This window comes from Mus musculus, chromosome 5 (assembly GCF_000001635.26).
Source record: "Mus musculus strain C57BL/6J chromosome 5, GRCm38.p6 C57BL/6J".
Lineage (NCBI taxonomy): Eukaryota > Metazoa > Chordata > Mammalia > Rodentia > Muridae > Mus > Mus musculus.
The window spans coordinates 11,407,493-11,426,013 of record NC_000071.6 but is presented as its reverse complement, the minus strand read 5'-3'; the positions used below and the strand labels follow the sequence as shown (position 1 = coordinate 11,426,013).

The 18,521-nt window shown below is 40.4% G+C and overlaps 2 long non-coding RNA genes and 1 pseudogene across 9 annotated transcripts in view; 2 read left to right on the top strand and 1 right to left on the bottom strand.

Moving 5' to 3' along the window:
- Gm52803 overlaps positions 1 to 2,561 on the top strand; it is a 145,200-nt gene extending 142,639 nt beyond the window's left edge. For all 3 annotated transcript variants that reach the window (XR_003955860.1, XR_003955861.1, XR_003955862.1), the window contains one exon: positions 2,058 to 2,561. This is a non-coding gene — a long non-coding RNA (predicted gene, 52803). The remainder of the gene's footprint in view (positions 1 to 2,057) is intronic.
- Positions 2,562 to 4,784: 2,223 nt separating this feature from the next.
- On the bottom strand, positions 4,785 to 9,734 carry Gm8897 (annotated as a pseudogene). The gene is made up of 5 exons (XR_376764.4): positions 9,518 to 9,734; positions 8,231 to 8,390; positions 6,823 to 6,972; positions 6,029 to 6,201; positions 4,785 to 5,315 (listed from the first exon to the last, which is right to left on the bottom strand). The product of XR_376764.4 is annotated as a predicted gene 8897 (transcript).
- Positions 9,735 to 10,535: 801 nt separating this feature from the next.
- Positions 10,536 to 18,521, top strand: part of 1700108N06Rik — a 67,016-nt gene continuing 59,030 nt past the window's right edge. For 4 of the 5 annotated variants that reach the window (XR_003955851.1, XR_003955850.1, XR_003955852.1 and 1 more), the window contains exons 1-2: positions 10,536 to 10,891; positions 15,127 to 15,172. This is a non-coding gene — a long non-coding RNA (RIKEN cDNA 1700108N06 gene). Of the gene's footprint in view, positions 10,892 to 15,126; positions 15,173 to 15,685; positions 15,718 to 18,521 lie in introns of those variants that run through there. The other variant, XR_003955853.1, reaches the window with a different exon arrangement.

Sequence of the window (18,521 nt, the reverse complement as noted above, 5' to 3'; positions counted from 1 at the left end):
TCAACGCACAGCCTCCTGCATTATTTTGACCACGTGATTCTCAGTGGTGCAGAGGGAAAAAGTAATGGGGAAGAAGGTTCTGGCGGGAGCCTGAGATATGCTGCTCTCAACCTGGCTGCCCTGCACTGCCTCTTCTGTCACTATCAACAGGCAGAGCTCGCCCTGCAGGAGGCAATTAGGATTGCCCAGGAGTCCAAGGATCACGTGTGTCTGCAGCACTGTTTGAGCTGGCTTTATGTGCTGGGGCAGAAGAGAGCCCATAGCTATGTTCTGTTGGAGCACTCTGTGAAGAATGCAGTACATTTTGGGTTATTTATTGCTTTTATTATGTTTAGGATGTATCTTGTAACCTTCTATTCTGGAGGACTTTTAACAAGAAGTTGTGTAGGGTTTTTCAGCATCCAAAAGATGATAATTTTTTTACTTATTTTTATTTTATTTATTTTTTCTCTTTTGGTGGATTGAGTTGATGGGCTTTGCTATCTATCAACACCTGAATCCCTGAAATGAAGCCTACTTGAACATCCTAGATGGTGTCTTTGATGTGTTCTTGGATTCTGTGTGTGATATTTGAATGTTCATGATGGAACTTCTTATCTGATTCCCTTTCCATGTTGTGTGTTTGTGTGATTTAATTACCAGGTTGCTTGTGGCCTCAGGGAAGGAGTTTGGCCATGATCATTCTGTTTCTATTTAGTTGAGTATTTAGAGGACTATTGGTATTAGGTCTTCATTAAAAGTCTTGGAGAATTCTGCACTTAAAGCATGTGGCCCTGGCTTTGTTTTTTTTTTTTGGGGGGGGGCAGTGAATGACTTTTGATGACTTTTTCTTTTCTCTTAGGGAATATAGAATCATTTAGTTACTTTTCTAGATCTAGATTAACCTTTGGTAATTGGTGTCTATCTAGAATTTCAACAATTTCATATTGATTTCTTTTCAGTATTTTAGAGTATAGGCTTTTGAAGCCAGACCTAATGATTTTTTGAAGTTCCTCAGTGTTCATTGTTATGTCCCTCTTTTCATTTCTGATTTTGGTAATTTGGGTATTGTCTCTTTGCCTTTTAGTTCATTTGGGAAAGGGGTTGTCTATCTTGTTGATTTTCTCAAAGAGCCAGCTCTTGAATTCCTTGACTCTTTTAAATATCCTCTTTGTTTCTCATTGATTGATTTGATTTCTGTTTTATTTCCTGCCATCCAGTCCTACCAAACTCTCAATGGGATGAGACTTTGCCTCACCTTGGGAACTGAAGCATGTAATAAACAAAGCTCTTGCTGTTCTCTGTGGTGGGTGATGCACATGACAGCCTCACTGCAAACCCTGCATAGCCAGGTTTAAGGGTGTATTGAATTAGCCCACTTTGTCAGTGTTACCTGCAAGGTGCCATGACACATTAACCAAAGTCAGTACACACCTCCACTATATTTTTCACTTCGGTCTTTCCAGTCATATTGGAAAATATTATAATGCGTTCATGAATGCACACACACACACACACACACACACACACACACATACACACACACACACACAGAGAGAAAGAGAGAGAGAGAGAGAGAGAGAGAGAGAGAGAGAGAGAGGAAGAGAGAGAGAGAGACACACAGACCAACAGAGACAGAGAGACAAAGTGACAGACAGGTAGAAAGAACTTGTGGAAGATCTGTTCCTTCTACTCTTTTATTTGCTAAGAAGGAACCTGTGTTTCTAGGATTGATACCAAGGATGAATACCAGTTGATGCATCTCATTAGCTGATCATCTCAACCAAAACATTTCATGAGTTTTATCTATATTTATGTTCTATGTGATGTTTGTGTTTGTGAGTGTATGTGTGTGTGTGTGTGTGTGTGTCGTTTATTGAAATTGTGAACATTCTTTGCAACCTTAGAATAATGTGTAAATTAACAAAAAGACAGTACAAATGGAATCCCTGGAGGAAGCTGGGGGTGGGTAGCTTGGAGGTTAGAGTGACTTGCAGCCCCTCTAGAGACTTTCTTTTCATTGTATGTTACAACTCAAATGCAATACTGCTCGGTATTTTATTTTTCTTCTGCTATAGCCCCCAGACTAGAGATGAACCTACTACATTGTGAATGCTGGCAAATACTCTACAACTGTATTACATCCCAGGGCTGGAACCCAACTCATCTTCTGCAACAATTACAGGCAGGCTGGATGAAGACACTCAACCTACACTGTAGCCATCTCATGAATGGTTCATGAGAATGGCTTCCAAAATGATTTCAAGACTGAGAATGTTTAGCTATCTGGGAGAGAAAATAAGGAGACTCAGTCTACACTGTACATTAAGGACTGTTTATTCTGTTAAAGGCTGACATAGATTATTGACTCATGTCACATGTGAAAGTAAATAAAAATCCAGGTTAATGTATGCATCTGGTAGGATTTACCAAACACACCACCATACATGAGTGGACTTAGAAAGACCCAGGCCCCTCAGGGTTCTAAGGTATTCAAGGAGTCCCCACAAATACAATAGTAACATGCTAGTGTAGTCTAAATTTTCTCTCACTGGTCTCACCTTAGTTCTAGTGTACTGCTGAGTGGGGCATTGGGCTATGCACAGACAGGCTGGTCTCCAGTTGAGCTGTGGTCTGAACCCCAGAAGGGTGATAATTCACCTACATGATATGGTAGACATGCCCTCTTGCTCCTGGAACTCTGGCTCCTGCCTAAGTTACCACCCCCCACAGCACCCACATGGGAAGCATTGCTAGAAGTAAAGTAGGCAATTTTCCAAGCTTCTTACCTTTAGTCTCAACTCCTCCCCAGTTACCTAGCAACAGTAAAGAATGAATATAAGGGTGGCTGCTTGGCTCCACCTCTCTCTCTCACTTCTTGCTCTCACCCTCTCTCCTCTCTGTCTTCTCCTACCCTGTCTCCTCTCATCTCACTCTCTCCTTCTTACTCTCTCTTTCTCTCTAGCCTTCTCCCGTCTCTCTCTCTTGCTCTCTCTTCTCTCCCTTCTATCTTTCCCATGCCTTTCTATAATAAAGCTCTAAAATCATAGATTGTCTCTGTTCATCAAGGCTACACTCACTCTCAATAGACTGGGAAACTCTCTTTCCTCATCCCTCTCTCCCATGACCCCAGGGCTTTTGAGAGTAGCCCCAGGGCTCCCACGTTGGGCTGCCCATTGACCACCCAACAAAGAGATAGTCAGAGGCTTGGATGGCCACCTGGGGCTGAGGGGAAAGACGCTGGCAGCCCTCCCATGTCCACCTGACCAGAGCATAGATGGGACTCTGGTTGGGCTTTGGGTCTTTCCTCTCTCTCTTCACCAGGGCCCCCTTTGAGCTTCCACACTGCTGATGAACTTCTGTCACTTCATGAAAATTAGAAGACCTAAAGTAGAGAGTAGCCAAAAACTCTATCCTGATACTCTGCTGAGATTTTAAATGTTCTGGTGTGTCAAAACTATTTGTAGATTACTTCCTCCACACTATAATGCTCTGACTAATCTCCAGTCTCAATTAATTATTTCTATTCCATTAATTGGACAGCAGTCATCTGGAAGAAGCTCTTTCTCAGTATACTCCCAGATATGCTATGGGAAAAGGTCAGCTGCACCTGTGTCTCCTAGGTTCCCCACTTGCACGGACATGCTCTCTACCAGAAACATGTGGCCACAGCTGCAGGCTCCACTCACGGTGGTTGCTCTTGAGCTTCCTCCCCACATTGCTCATGTTGATACTTTTGTTCTTACTAAGAAGGTTTCATCAGCCCAACACAGCCTACAGGAGGCCAGACTCAATTCTGAATTTTAAGGATATGAGTAATCTACATGGTCATCCTAGATTAGAGGTGAAAGATCTGCTCTAAAATTGAAAATAAGGGATGCTGGGGTATGATCCTGAGTACACAGTGAGCAGTGGTAACACCAGAGCCCTGCATACATGCCAGGCAGCCTAGGAGAATGAGCATGCACAGCTCAAGCACCTGCACCTACACATCTCCTGAGATTTCTCCACTTACTTGGAGGTGATCCAGTCAACCTAATATAGCACATGCACTAGAAGGAGAATTGGTACCTGCAGAAGGTGTGGGGATGCCTCACAGGTTAGGGAATCTACTGCTCTCTCAAAAAACCCACATGGGTCCTAACAGTCATGTAAAACAGGGGTTATTATTCCTTCTTCTGGCCTCTGAGTTTACTACACTCAGGAAGTGCTGCAGACATACAGTAGGAAAAACAAACATTCACATAAATAACAATATCTCTAAACAGCACAAAAACAAAACAATCAAACCAAAAAACCACAGGAAATGTGTGTTCAAGAACAACATCATCTACCAAATGACATTTCAAAGCCTGACTTAGAAAGCCATTATCTCTATTGTGTGGTTGTCACTGATGCTATATTGCAGGCAAAACTGAGGTACATGGCTCTGGCCTTCCTGATTTATTTCCTATTCCTTTGGGAATGTTTTTATTTCCTCAGCAGCATTAGAGCAATGACTGTATATTAATCAAAATCTGGTCCACAGTGTCAGTCAAGAATGTGCTTTATAGAGTGCTATAATTTAGGTGTAGGAGAATACATAGCAGCATGGATACAGTATGGAACTGATTGCATCATAAAGTGTGTTTCCATGGGGTAAGCCACATTATCCACAAGAGACCATCTTCTTGTATACCCCTTGGTGACATTTACTTCACTCGGTAGCCTAGGCTGCCTGACACTTACAGAAATCCATCTCTGGCTGTGGGTTCTAGGTTTACAGGAGTGGAGAGGAAACCTGAATAAGGAAGATGGTCTTAGAGTCAAGAGTTGTAAATCAATTTTTATTTACTAGAAATACAATGTTTAATAAACAGGCTTTAAAAGTACAATACTAAAAAGAGATGAAAAGAAAAATTCAACCATGAAAACCAAATAAGAACATATAACTTCAGCAAAACCTAAAAACTAAATAAAACAATAAAGAGCAAAACTTTAACCAAAACTTGAACAGAAAATGATTGAACATCAGCACCCTTTCACTGCATGTTAAGGAGTACAGACCTACAGCCTGTATCTCCTCTTGGACTGCTGTTGGAGGGGCAGTCACCTCAGTTGTTTCTCAAGAGGTGTTGCCAGAACAGGAAAGGGAACAACACCCTGAATCAGCTGGCTCACTGGCTTCCTCCCATTCACACCGTGTAAATGTACTGAGTGTAATAAGATTCATTCAAGGTAGACTGTGGATGTTGGGGATGGAGTTCAGCAGGGGGCTCCTGAGGTGGAAACTCATTCTGCAGGAGGCTCTCTTCCTGGGATGTGGACATTTCAGCTCTTGCTGGAGTCGCTGAGTCCTAGGAGAGGAAGGCAGTTCTTAAGACACAGGCTTGGTGGAGACCTAAATGTCATCTGTCAGACTGCTGTCTCCCACTACCTCAACAGGACAGTTAACAATGATCTATTAACTGAAACCATTGCTGTTATATACATGTAGGGCAAAATGTCAAACAACACTCACAAACACATGGACTGGCAAGCTGTCACTCAGACTTCTATGCTTGCAAACCAAGAATTGGGCAATAGGAAGAGACCTCATTGGATTGCAAGAAGAAAGGAGAAGCCCACCTGCCCCCTAGATTAATGACCATGAGAAGCATTCATTTGATATGTGCATTTTGATTTTAACCCTGGAAGGTTCTTCCCAACTCTAGTCACATGACCCTTGCGTGACCTCTGTCCCAGGACCTAGATGCTGCTCAATGCTCTGCATACCATCCCACTTATCATGAACACATGCAGAAATGTGGCATGTTATTCATCTGTCACCCTTTCTAGACTTCAGATTAAAGCAGAGCAGCAAGGTCCACTTGCCAATGATTTAGTTTCTCACAAGAGGCTAACTTCCCAGAATATGTGTGTATAAAAAGGGCAATGAACAACTACATGCCAAGAGGTGGGTGACTGTTTGGGAGTGTGGATTAGAAAGGTGGTAGGGGAAAGCAAAGATGAATCCAATGGGGCAAATGGTGTCAGACAGTATTTGCTTGAGTGAGCTGCTTGTCCCTACCTGAAGTTGTTGTGTCTCATGGTTGCTGGTCTGCTCCTGTTCGTCCATTCAGGTTCAAGTCAACCAAATATTTCTCAATGAGAGCCCAATCAATCTCTACTTCCTTGTTCTTCTGGTTCTGTGTGATGGACATCTTAAGATTCTTCTCCATCAAGAGCTGGCTATGTAGGTTTCTGGAAAAAACCTCTGCATAGTAAGATCCTGCAGCCTCCTCCTCTCATTCTTATGTATAGGCTCAATAACCCCACCAGGACCCAGGCTCCCATGAAGACATAATACAATCCATCTCAATAAATCCATGACAGCTGCACAAACAGCAAACAGCCATTTCAGAGAAGAAGAAATCATTGCTGCAGTTGGAACACCAATAAGGGTCCATGTCTCTCCAAAAGAAAGAGGGATCTCCATCGATCATTGACCGCCCAATGCATTAAGGCAACATCAATTAGTAGGGTGCAAATACCATCAGAGTAGATCAGCAGAACGAAAGGGAGGGCATCTATCCTTGTGTTATATCACACTCAGCTCTCTAAAACACTGCCTGATAACCAGACTCTCAGTAATGCATAATAACTATGCACAATCACTCTTCTACTGAGGCTTTTAAGGATGCCTGGACAATGCTGGGAGGGGTAACAGTGTCTTACGGATTTATGAAAACTGAGTCTATTATCCCAAGGCACACTGATGGCTAAAGGCAGAACAGGCAGAAGCAGAACTGCGGACTCTCCAGTCCAAAAACCAAGGAATGCAGAAATTGCCATTCCACTGTTGACTTGCTAACTGGTACTTACGTAAAGTAGTCTATCCACTTATTGAGCTCCTGGATATTCTCTTGGGCCTCAATTATCCCCATCTCTAACTTGTACACAGAAGACAGGACCTGGTTCTTCGTTGATCTCAGTTGTTCATAGAATGGATTTTTCTTCTGGGTGGGCTTGGTCCTAGGAAGACAGAACTCCATGAACATGGGCCTTTAGGAACACATTTCTCAGGCTGAGTGCTGGACTACCCCAGCCATGGAAAGCACATTCTGGATTCTATATACTGGGATGATCTTCAGCTTTGAATATTTGTTATCCTGGCCCAGGACAGCAGAAGCTAAGCATCAAGATGGAGGGTTCCCTGGCTCCCTGTGTTCACGCAGTAGGGTTGGATGTAGCAGTCTAACCAGCTATGCTCTCAAGAGCCTAGGCCCAGGTCTTTGCCCACCAGAAACCTGTGATTACATTTTTCCTGTTTTCACAACTGGGGTGGTAAATCCTAAGTAACTTATACCATAGAAACAGACCTTACACATAATCCTGGAGTTGTGATCAGACATCAGCACAGCTTTATAACATGCCCAAGGGATACAAGTGCATGGAAAACTGTGACCACATAGGCAAAGAACACTGTTAAATAAAGTGGGAGCTCTGAAACTTTAGCACTAACATCACCTTGAAATTGTTGTGAAGATGAATCCCCACACCAAAACACAGACCCCATAGCTTCCCAAGTTTGGGGGGAAAATTAAACTTACAAAAATCATGCACATGTAGGTACATGTGCACACACACAGTCTCACACACTTGAACACACTCACACACACACACACACACACACACACACACACACACACACACACAGGAGAAAAGGAAACAGAATGAGAGACACAGACAGAAACAGAGAGCACAATGCGATGCAAAAGAAATGTATGCAGCATTACTGTCTTGCAGTATAAGGCAACAAAGAGGAACAGGAATGAGCCTCAGGCCTTCTAGATATACACTGAGAAGGAAAATGTGGGACCAGGCCCCTCTAGATACTACGAGGAGCTTCTAAGCACTCAGGCACCTGCCAGGCAAGTATAAACACTCACCATACACTCAAATCACGTAGAACCTTACAAAGCCACATCCTGTCAAGTGCTTTCCAAATGCATGCTGGGAACTCACTCTCCACTGCCTCTATCCCTGAATTCTTCATTCAGAATACAAGTCCTTCTTTTCTACTGGAGGAAGCAGAAGAGTCCATTTCTCATCTCCCTCCTGACCAAGCTTCAGGTTCTGCCTCTCTGCTATGAAGCATTCATGGACATGTGTTTGGGCATAGGGACAATCTGGTGGTACAGCTTCATAAAACCCACCTCCTATAAAGGATATGATGAGGCTGACATTGAAGACCCCAGACTGACACCACAAGGTTTGGAGCAGTGCATACCTATTGTAATTGGAACTCTCTTTGAAATCGATCAGGTGATCTCTCTGCTCATTTCTCAGCTGGATGAGGAGGTGCAGCTCTGTGGTCAGCCTCTCTTTTTCCTTTTTGAACTCCTTCTTACTTAGGTCAGGTGCAGTGGATGATGTGTGTCTTCGAGCCCCTTTAGGTAGAAGAATACAAAAATACTTTCATGTGAGAATTCAAAGAGTGTAGGCAGACCACCAAAAGAGAGACAATGCCTGGAAACTATTGACACCAGAAAGAGTTTGTTCTGGGCTTGAGATGCCTCCACAGTGGGTCTCAGTTCTACCAGTACTCTAGAGAGACCAGGAGATGTAAACAGCCAGGTGTTTCCTCTGTCTCCCTAAACATGCTTATTATTACCAGAGAGATGTCTCCCTAAACAAGCTTATTATTACCAGAGAGATGTCTCCCTAAACAAGCTTATTATTACCAGAGAGATGTCTCCCTAAACAAGCTTATTATTACCAGAGAGACAGCTTACTCAGGATGATTATCAACTGAACAGAGTGCAATTTGGCTTCAGAGCCATCAGTCCCGTGGTTTCACAAGTCAGATGGTAAAATCACAATTCTCAAGTACTTTAGTGCTTGGAGATGCTCAGATCTCCTACCCAGTTATGCTAGGCCCAGGACTTGGGCTTCAAAAGTCATTCAGTGAGAGAACATGGTCAAAATACTATCAATTGCCCCTACTGAAACACCAAACACCAAAGAAGTAGCAATAGGATCCCTTCTCTGTCTGGGTGTCTCCACTCTGACAGGTCTGTGGTTACAATGTAGAAATGCCTGCCACTCACAACTGGTGATTAAGAAAGGTAAAGTGGGAACTGTCATGGACAGGATGTCAGAGTCATTCTGAGAACATGAGGTCATGGCCTTCAGCACCTTTCTCTCCATTATACTACTCCCAAATAGCCACTGAAGTTAAAAAGCCCTGAGAGTGAAATACAGTCATGCCCTTCCCTAAAGGGGCATAGGTTAGACACTCTGTGACTCCTGATGGCCTCATTGTGTCGCCATGTAATACACACAATACTCAGTGAATGTAAATACTTAAGAGTTCTTAACATAACAGTTTTGGCCTTGCCAGCTCCTGCTTAGGGGATGGAGAAAGTAATGTTCTGAAATCCTTGATGTTCAAGAATTTTGATAATTATGGAAATTCTTTGCTACCCAGAGACTCCAGTTCCTGATCCCCATTACTAGAAAAGCCATCTCAGGCCACCCCTTCCAGGGAGCTCAACATCCACTTCCCAGGACTTACTCCAAATTCTCCAAGTCCACCTCCTTCGACCTTCATTACTCTCAGATGGAAGGCCAGCATCTTTCCTCCTGTCTCTGGCCTCTCTCCCATCCACATTGGCTCTCCCAAAAAGATTGCAGAGTCGAGCAAACATGTTCACCAACCTAGTGGCTAGACACTGAGTGAGAATCCTATATGAGCTTGTTGCTACAACACTGGTGACATCACAGGAGATGCCAAGAACTCTCCAGGAGACAATAGAGTTTCCAAGAAGAGATTGCTGATGTCATGGTCTACAGCCTTTGACTCCCTGCTTATGTTCATGTGTTTCAATACCAGAACACTTGTCAGAGGGCTTGATTTCTATTCTATAAAGGAGGGAACTTCACTGACTTCTGTTGCAGGATATTTGATTGCATTTTAAACCCCAAGATTGTACTATTTTCTGAAAACAAAAACAAAAACAAAAACAAACAAACAGACAAAAAACCCCAAACAAATAAAAACCCTTTTTATAATGTAGCTCATCCCTACCACAGATTTTAAATCAAGAGCTTTCTGTTTACTGTACCTTCTTGTCTGGCTCAGGTGTAGCACAGACCTTTATTGCAATACAAAGTCAACTCCATGTCAAGAGGCAGAAGAATTAACCAGTTGAGAGGGAATGAAAACAACTAAACCAATGGAAGGTCTTTAAGTTCAAGGATATTTAAGACAGTGTGGAGAGAGATAAAAAATGTGTTCCTTCTTAGAGGTCAGCAGGGTGCTTTTCCTGACTCTTTGAGCTGGCTCCTGAGTCTTCATTTGTAAAATGAAATGCGTTGCATATGTGTGTGTGTGTGTTTTTTAAATGTATTTATTAGTTATTCCATTCGATTACATCTCACATGATATACCACTTCCTGGTTACCCCTCCACCAATCCCTCAAGCCATATCTTCCCTCTCCTCCTCTGCTTCACCTGGATGAGGGTGCTGCTTCAACCCACTCACCCTTTCCTTCCCTACTGCCCTCTACACTAGGGCATCAAAACTCTCCACAACCAAGGGCCTCACCTCCCACTGCTTTCAGCAAGGCCATCCTCTGTTACAATGTACCTGGAGCTATAGATCCCTCCTTATACACTCCTGGGTTTGTAGTCTAGTCTCCGGGAACACTGGGTGGTCCTGTCAGCAGTTGTTGTTCTTCCAATAGAGTTGCAACCCCCCTCTGCACTTCCAGTTTTTCCCCAAGCTCCCTGAAGAAGTTCCATGAGCTCAGGCTAATGGTTGGTTCCAACTGTCAGTTGCTGGCCAGACCTCCCAAAGAACTGCCACTCCAGGTTCCTGTCTGCAAGCACCTCTTGACCACAGGAGCAGTGTCTGGTTTGGCTACTGCAGACAGGATGGATCCCCAGGTAGGGCAGTCCCTGGATGGCCCTTCCTTCAGTCTCTGCCTCATTTCTTGTCCCTGTTCTTCCTTTGCTCAGGAACATTTCTGGGTTAAAAACTTTGAGATGGGTGGGTGTAACCAACCCTTGACAGAGGGCAATATCGGGGTGGGGGTAGGCAGACGCACAGCTATCCTCTGGAGTTGGTCTCTACAGGTTTTATCTTCCCCTTCGCTGTGCATTTCTGCTAAAGTCATCCCCTTTGTGTCTTGGGAGCCTCATGATTCCCTGATGTCTGAGACCCACAAGAGGCTATCCTCTGTTCCTCACCCCCCAACCCCTACATATTTTTGTTCAATTTCCTGACCCTTTTTTTTCATACTCTTTTTTTCTTGGCCCTTTGTACCTGTCTCCCCTCCCTTTCAGTACCTTATACTTGCCCCCACCCCCTTATTTCCTTCCCTTCCTCTGTCTCTCCTAGGTCCCATTCTACCTCCATCTCATATGATTATCTGTTCTCCCCTTAATGAAGGACTGAAGCATCCATACTCTGGTCTTCCTTCTAAGCACCATATGTTTTGTGGGGTTGTATCATGAGCATTGTGATTTTTGGGTTAATATCCACTTATCAGTGAATACATACATGTGTGTTCTTTTGTGTCTGGTTTACCTCACTCAGGATGATATTTTCTAGTTTCCTTCCAATTGCCTTCGAATTGTATGAAGTCATTGTTTTTAATAGCTAACTAGTACTCCATTCTGTGAATGTACCACATTTTCTGTATCCATTCTTCTGTTGAGGGAAATCTGGGTTGTTTCCAGCTTCTGGCTATTTTACATAAGACTGCTACAAGCATACTGGAGCAGGAGTCCTTGTTATATGTTGGAATATTTTTTGGGTATATGCTTAGGAGAGGTAGTGCTGGGTCTTTAGGTAAAACTATTTCCAACTTTCTCAGGAACCACCAGATTGATTTCCAAAGTGGTTTTACCAGCTTGCTGTCCTACCAGCAGTGGAGGAGTGTTTCTCTTTCTCCAGGGCCTGTTCAACATCTGCTGTCACTTACATATTTGATCTTAGCCAATATGACTTGTTTGAGGTGGAATCTCAAGGTTGTTTTCACTTGTATTTTCCTAATGACTAAGGATGTTGAACTTTTCTTTAAGTGTTTTTCAGCCATTTGTGATTCCTCTGTTGAGAATTCTCTGGCTCTGTATTCCACTTTTTAATAGGGTTATTTAGTTCTCTAGAGTCTAACGTCTTTAGTTCTTTGTACATTTTAGATATGAGACCTCTATCAGATGTAGAGTTGGTAAAGATCTTTTCGCAATCTGTGGATTCCCATTTTGTCCTATTGACAGTGTCCTTTGCCTTCCAGAAGCTTTTTAATTCTATGAGGTCCCATTTGTTGATAGTTGATCTTAAAACATAAACCATTGTTTTTCCATTCAGAAAGTTTCTCCTGTGCTCAAGTATTCCAGGGTCTTCCCCACTTTCTCTTCTATTCGATTCAGCAAATCTGGTTTTATGTGGAGATACTTGATCCACTTGGACTTGACCTTTGTACAAGGAGATAAGAATGGATCAATTTGCATTCTTCTTCATGCTGACTGCCAATTGAACTAGGATCATATGTTGAAAATGCTGTCTATTTTCCACTGGCTGGATTTAGCTCCTTTTTTAAAAGATCAAGTGACCATAGGTGTGTGGGTTCATCTCAGGGTCATCAGTTCTGTTCCAATTCTGTACCTGCCTGTCTCTGTACCAATACCATGCAGTTTTATTACTATTACTCTGTAATACAGCTTAAGGTCAGGGATGGTGTGATCCCCCCAGAATTTTCTTTATTGTTAAGAATATCTTTCGCAAGTGAAAGATCTGTATGACTAGAACTTCATATCCCTGAAGAAAGAAATTGAAGAAGAACTAAGAAGATGGAAAAATATCCCAAGCTCATGGGTCAGTGTAATTAACAGTAAAAATGGGCATCTTACTAAAAGCAGTCTACAGATTCAATGCAATCCCCATCAAAATTCCAACTCAACTCTTCATAGAGTTAGAAAGAGCAATTTGCCAATTCATTTGAAATAACAAAATCCCAAGAAAAATATACGAAATATTTTGGTTAGAGTCACACCAAATTTTTTAAAATTATTTGTAACTATTGTGAGAGTAATATTCAATGGAGTGATTGTCTTTCGAATTTTTAGAGGAAATCCACATGGCTCACTGACAGACATCCAAAGAAGTGACATATCATTTTTGTTTCGTTTGTCTTTACCTCTCTTCTTCATGAACTTTAACTGAAAAGCACAAGACAATCAATGCATATGAAAGAATTGTCCATTTCATGTTGATGATAAATTGAATCATGAAAAGTGTATGCATCCTCTTGCGGTTTTACCCATTGTAAAGAATATTAAATTATTTCTGTCAGGATGGCTATATTAGTTTAATGGACCTATTAGGAAAGGACCATCAATTACTTCTTTGTCATCAATACATTGGCTCCTTTTCACTAAGACCATTAGATTCTCAAGCTACTCAGATCTCCAAGCAGCCTTCTGGTAGATACATTCAAATAATGTTAAAATTATACTTTGAAAACATTTTTGAAAAAAAAATCCTTTCATCAAGAAACCTATAAATTTGAATCTTGAAAAAATCTATCGAATGTATTTGTTATCTATCATTTTTCCATCTATCTATCTATCTATCTATCTATCTATCTATCTATCTATTATCATTTTCTTTTTTATTGTTATTCACTGATACAACATCTACTTTTAGACACACTCATTTTATTACAGAAAATACCACATTATATATAGTCAAATCTATTTACTATTTCATTTCTGAGGTTGTGTTTAGATCTTGGCAATTGGGTAAAATGACACAGTGGGGATGGTGAGTAAACATCAATAGGACATGCCAATTTCAATTTTTTTTGGTATTTAGTTTGGTGGTGGAGGGCTGGCCTTTATGTAAATTTTAATTTTGTTTTCTGAAGTACCTTTTTAGTGTTTTAAATTTTTTTGTAATTTTATTACCAGCACATGTGAATTTCATTTTGCTAGTGTATTGCAGCAGAATTTATCTAAAACATGAATTCATTATTTTGAAGTCAAGTTTTTCAAGATATAGAGGTAAGGTTTATAAACAACTAAGAAAAAAATAATTTCATAGCATTGCTTTGAAATATCTATGTAGTCTTATCAGAAAGCAGTTGGTAGCAAATATTTCTTCTGTCACATGAGGTATGCATACACATGTCAGTCTTACATCTTCTTGGTTATGGCTATTTTAACAAGTGTGAGATTAGAGTTCATTGGGGTTATTACTTATGTTTATCCAAGACACTGTATAATCTTTCATGGGTTTTCTGTATGTTTGTATGTTTTCTTTAGGAGGTGTGATGCCAATCCTATATACACAGATGCAGGCTTTATTATTAAAAAATAAATTACATGTTTGAATTAATGGTCAAATTTGAAGGTCTTGTGCTCTGTTGTGTACATCTTACTCTGCATAATATTCAGATACAAAACACATTTTTTCCTTTATCTTTTCATATTTTTTTCAATAGCTTGGGCATTTCATCGTGGAAGAGGGGGTAGAGCAATTCTAGCAGATTTTGCCTCCTTAAACTATTAGAAAAGTTACAGCAGTAAGCCTCAACAGCATGGCTGCCTATACATAATCTGAACAAGGACAACCGACAGATGTACTGCTGTCGAAGGGAGAAGAGTCAGGAGGCCTCAACCCTAGAGAAAGAATTCATGCCAACTAAGGGATGTTGAAAGTGAGAGAATGGCCTTTCAAGGGAATACAACACCAACTGGTTATTTAATGCCACGAAAACACATATAAAAAGTAACATCAGTTACTAGAGACTGATCAAGCTGTATTTATGTATTAAAGAATACCACCATTACCCCACACTAAGGCCAATAACAATTAACACAAAAAGAGCCCATGAATTTGAAAAAGAGTAGGTGTGAAGATGAAGTTTATGGAGGAAAGGGAAGGGGAGATATGATATACAATTACTTTATCATTTCAGGGTCATAAAAACTATATACAATAAAAAAGAATGAAGGGATTAATTTGGCTAGAAATTCAAAGGTGCAGTGCATCATCAAGGCAGAGAGGTCATGGACTCAGAAATCTCAGGCACTTGGCCACTCATGAAACTGTGGTCAGGAAGTAGTGACACCGAAATGATTTATTATGTTTTGCTATCTTACTTCTCTTTTTTCAGTGTGGGATCCTATCTGATAAAGTCATTTCTCGCACAGTGAGAGGAGGTTAGTCTACCTTTTTTTTTCTTTTTTGTTTTCTCTAATGTATTTTATTCTATTTTTATTAGATATTTCCTTCATTTACATTGCAAATGCTATCCTGAAAGTTCCCCATACCCTCCCCACATCCCGTGCTGCTACCCACCCACTCCCACTTCTTGGCCCTGGCGTTCCCCTGTCCTGGGGCATATAAAGTTTGCAAGACCAAGGGTCCTCTCTTCCCAATGATGGCCGACTAGGCCATCTTCTGCTACATATGCAGCTAGAGACACAAGCTCTGGGGGGTACTGGTTAGTTACCTGGGGATACATCCCACAAATCAGCCACCAAACCCAGACACTATTGCATATGTCAGCAAGATTTTTCTGAAAGGACCCTGATATAGCTGTATCGTGTGAGTCTATGCCAGTGCCTGGAAAATACAGAAGTAGATGCTCACAGTCATCTATAGGATGGAACACAGGGCCCCCAGTGGAGGAGCTAGAGAAAGTACCCAAGGAGCTGAAGCGGTCTACAACCCTATAGGTGGAACAACAACATGAACTAACCAGGTTACTCTATCTTAATTAACCTAATCCTTATAACCTATTACAGATTAGTCTTATATCTTTACTTCAAGGTGATTCTATATCATATTATATTTTCAGGTAATATAAACATTCCTATTTATAATATCTAATTTATAATACTTTACAACTACTACAAGTAAATTTGAAATAGCTTTTCTGGAAGAAAGATGCTAAGAACTTCACTTCTCATTTTTATAATGTAATTCTTTCCTTCAATCAGTAGTCCTGATTACTTAGCTTCATTCTCTGCTCCCTGAAAAACTGTACACCAGCTCCCTCTATTTTACACCTCATAGACTTATTGATAATTGATTTAGAAACCGTAAAACACCATGGCCATTGTTCAGTCAATGTCCAGTCATATTTGTCTGCAGTTAGAATGAGAGAAAAGAAATCTGAAACCTGTGATCTCAATTTTCTTATTGTCTTGGTAGATTATTATATCACACTTGTCTCTTGACATTTGTTGAAACATCTCAACCAAAAATAAATGGTCTGCTGTACATACACCAGTAATAGTGTTACTTACTAGTTCACATTTAAAAGAAAGCAAACAAATATCCAGAACTAAAGCATTTTAATGTCTGTACTAATATTCTATGGATGGCAAAATAAATATTTATATGAATGGTAAAAATGAAAGTTACTGTCCAATGACAGAGGGCCTTAATCCAGTAAAAATTTTACATTGTTTTTAATTTTCAAATTCCGGAATTATTTATAATAAAACAGACAAGAAATTCCTTATACATAGTACCTTAGTTACATTTTTCAATTCTGTGAAGAGACATTATGATCAAGCAACTTTTCAAAAAAAAGTGTTTATTGGAATTTAGAGTTTAGAAGCAGGATCCATGATCATCATATTGGAGGAGATGACACCAGCCACATAGGCATGGTATTACAGAAGTAGCTAGTAATTTACATCTTATCTGCAAGTAGGAGGGAGAAAGAGAGAGAGACAGAGACAGAGAGACAGGAGACAGAGAATGACAGAGAGACACAGAAAGAGACAAAGAGTAGACCATAGACAGAGAGACACAGAGACAGGTAGAGACAGAGAAAACCACAGAAGACACACTAACTTGCAGAAAGAGAGAGAGAGAGAGAGAGAGAGAGAGAGAGAGAAGCTAACAGAGCATAATGTGTTTTTTTGAAACTTCAAAGCTCACTGCCAGTGACATATGTCCTCCAACAAAGCCACAACTCTTTCCCACAGGGTCCCACTAACTGGGTCCATTTTTCAAATGTATGAATCTATGGGGCCATTATTATTCACACCACCATAGATAGGAACCCCACTTAATACCTTGATATTTTTGTTTTGTTTACAGCTGATTGAAACAAAAATTGACAATGACCTCAAAGCCTAGTCTTCAGAAGCAGGTGTTTTGAATTTGATATGTTGTTTTCCAAAAGATCTGTTAAGCATTGACATTTTTAATAAGGATGAGGTCTGAAAATTATAGATGACAATATGTAATATTGAAAAATAATTTAGTAAAACTGTGCATGGGAAAATGAAAGATATATAGAGAAACTAGTGAACAGAATCTATGAGACACAGAAGTAAAGAAGCAGAGTCTTAATGGTAGAAAAAAAGGAGCATAATATTGTTTAGAATTGTAAGGGAAATGGTAATAAATGAAATAAAATGAGAAAATATGCTCTAAAATTTAAGTAGAAAGAAACAGACAACTGAAGTTGATATGCTTGTAGGCTCCCAATGTATCAATGTAAACATGATCTGATAATTAAAGCTGCTATTGACATCTTGGACCCATTAGATTCTCCATGAGTCTGAAATGGATATCTTTGAGATAATTTCTTCCTTTCCCTATTGAGACAAATATAATTGATGTGTGAGGCTAAATTCATACTGAAAACCGTTTATTTTGTCATATAGCAAAGGGTGGAAAGTCAGATCCCAAATTTTCCAGTCTGACCTAACCCAGTAGTAACTGTGAAGCTCTGTTCTGGTGACTGCATTTTAAGAGGAAATCTGCTGCAAGGGCTTCTGGAAAAGCCTTTTATACTTCAGATGAAAATGGAAAAATTCATCTGGAGAACTTTCCTACCTACTTTACTCTTTTCAGGCATGGTTTTTGGCGAGGGAACAGCCACCCTAGGCTCATAGAACCTTAAGTTAATATGCCTATGAAAGTAAAGCTGAAATGCAGATAGAACCACAACCTAATGTCATCTCTCTCTCCCTCTCTCTCTCTCTCACACACTCTCTCTCTCTCTCTCCCTCTCTCCTCCCCTCCCGCCCTCCCTCCCTCTCTCTCTTGTATATATATATATATATAAATATATGTGTGTGTGTATATATATATATATATATATATATATTTTTTTTTTTTTTTCTTCCCCGAGACAGGGTTTCTCTGTATAGCCCTGGCTGTTCTGGAACTCACTTTGTAGACCAGGCTGGCTTCGAACTCAATAATCCGCCTGCCTCTGCCTCACAAGTGCTGTGATTAAAGGCATGTGCCACCACGCCCGGCTCTATATTTTACTTTTATATATATACTTTTTACTTATATATATATTTTATATAGCATTGGATCATCAGATATTCATGTTCTGTAGTACTAGGAAGCATTTGTGAACTCTGAAAGACCAATCAGGAGAGGATCTGATACAATCACACAAGAGTCTTCATATATATATATATGTATATATATACATATATACATATATTCATATATGCATATATATGACTTTTATATATTGTATATATATATATAAATTTTATATAGTTTATAATGACTTTTATATATTTT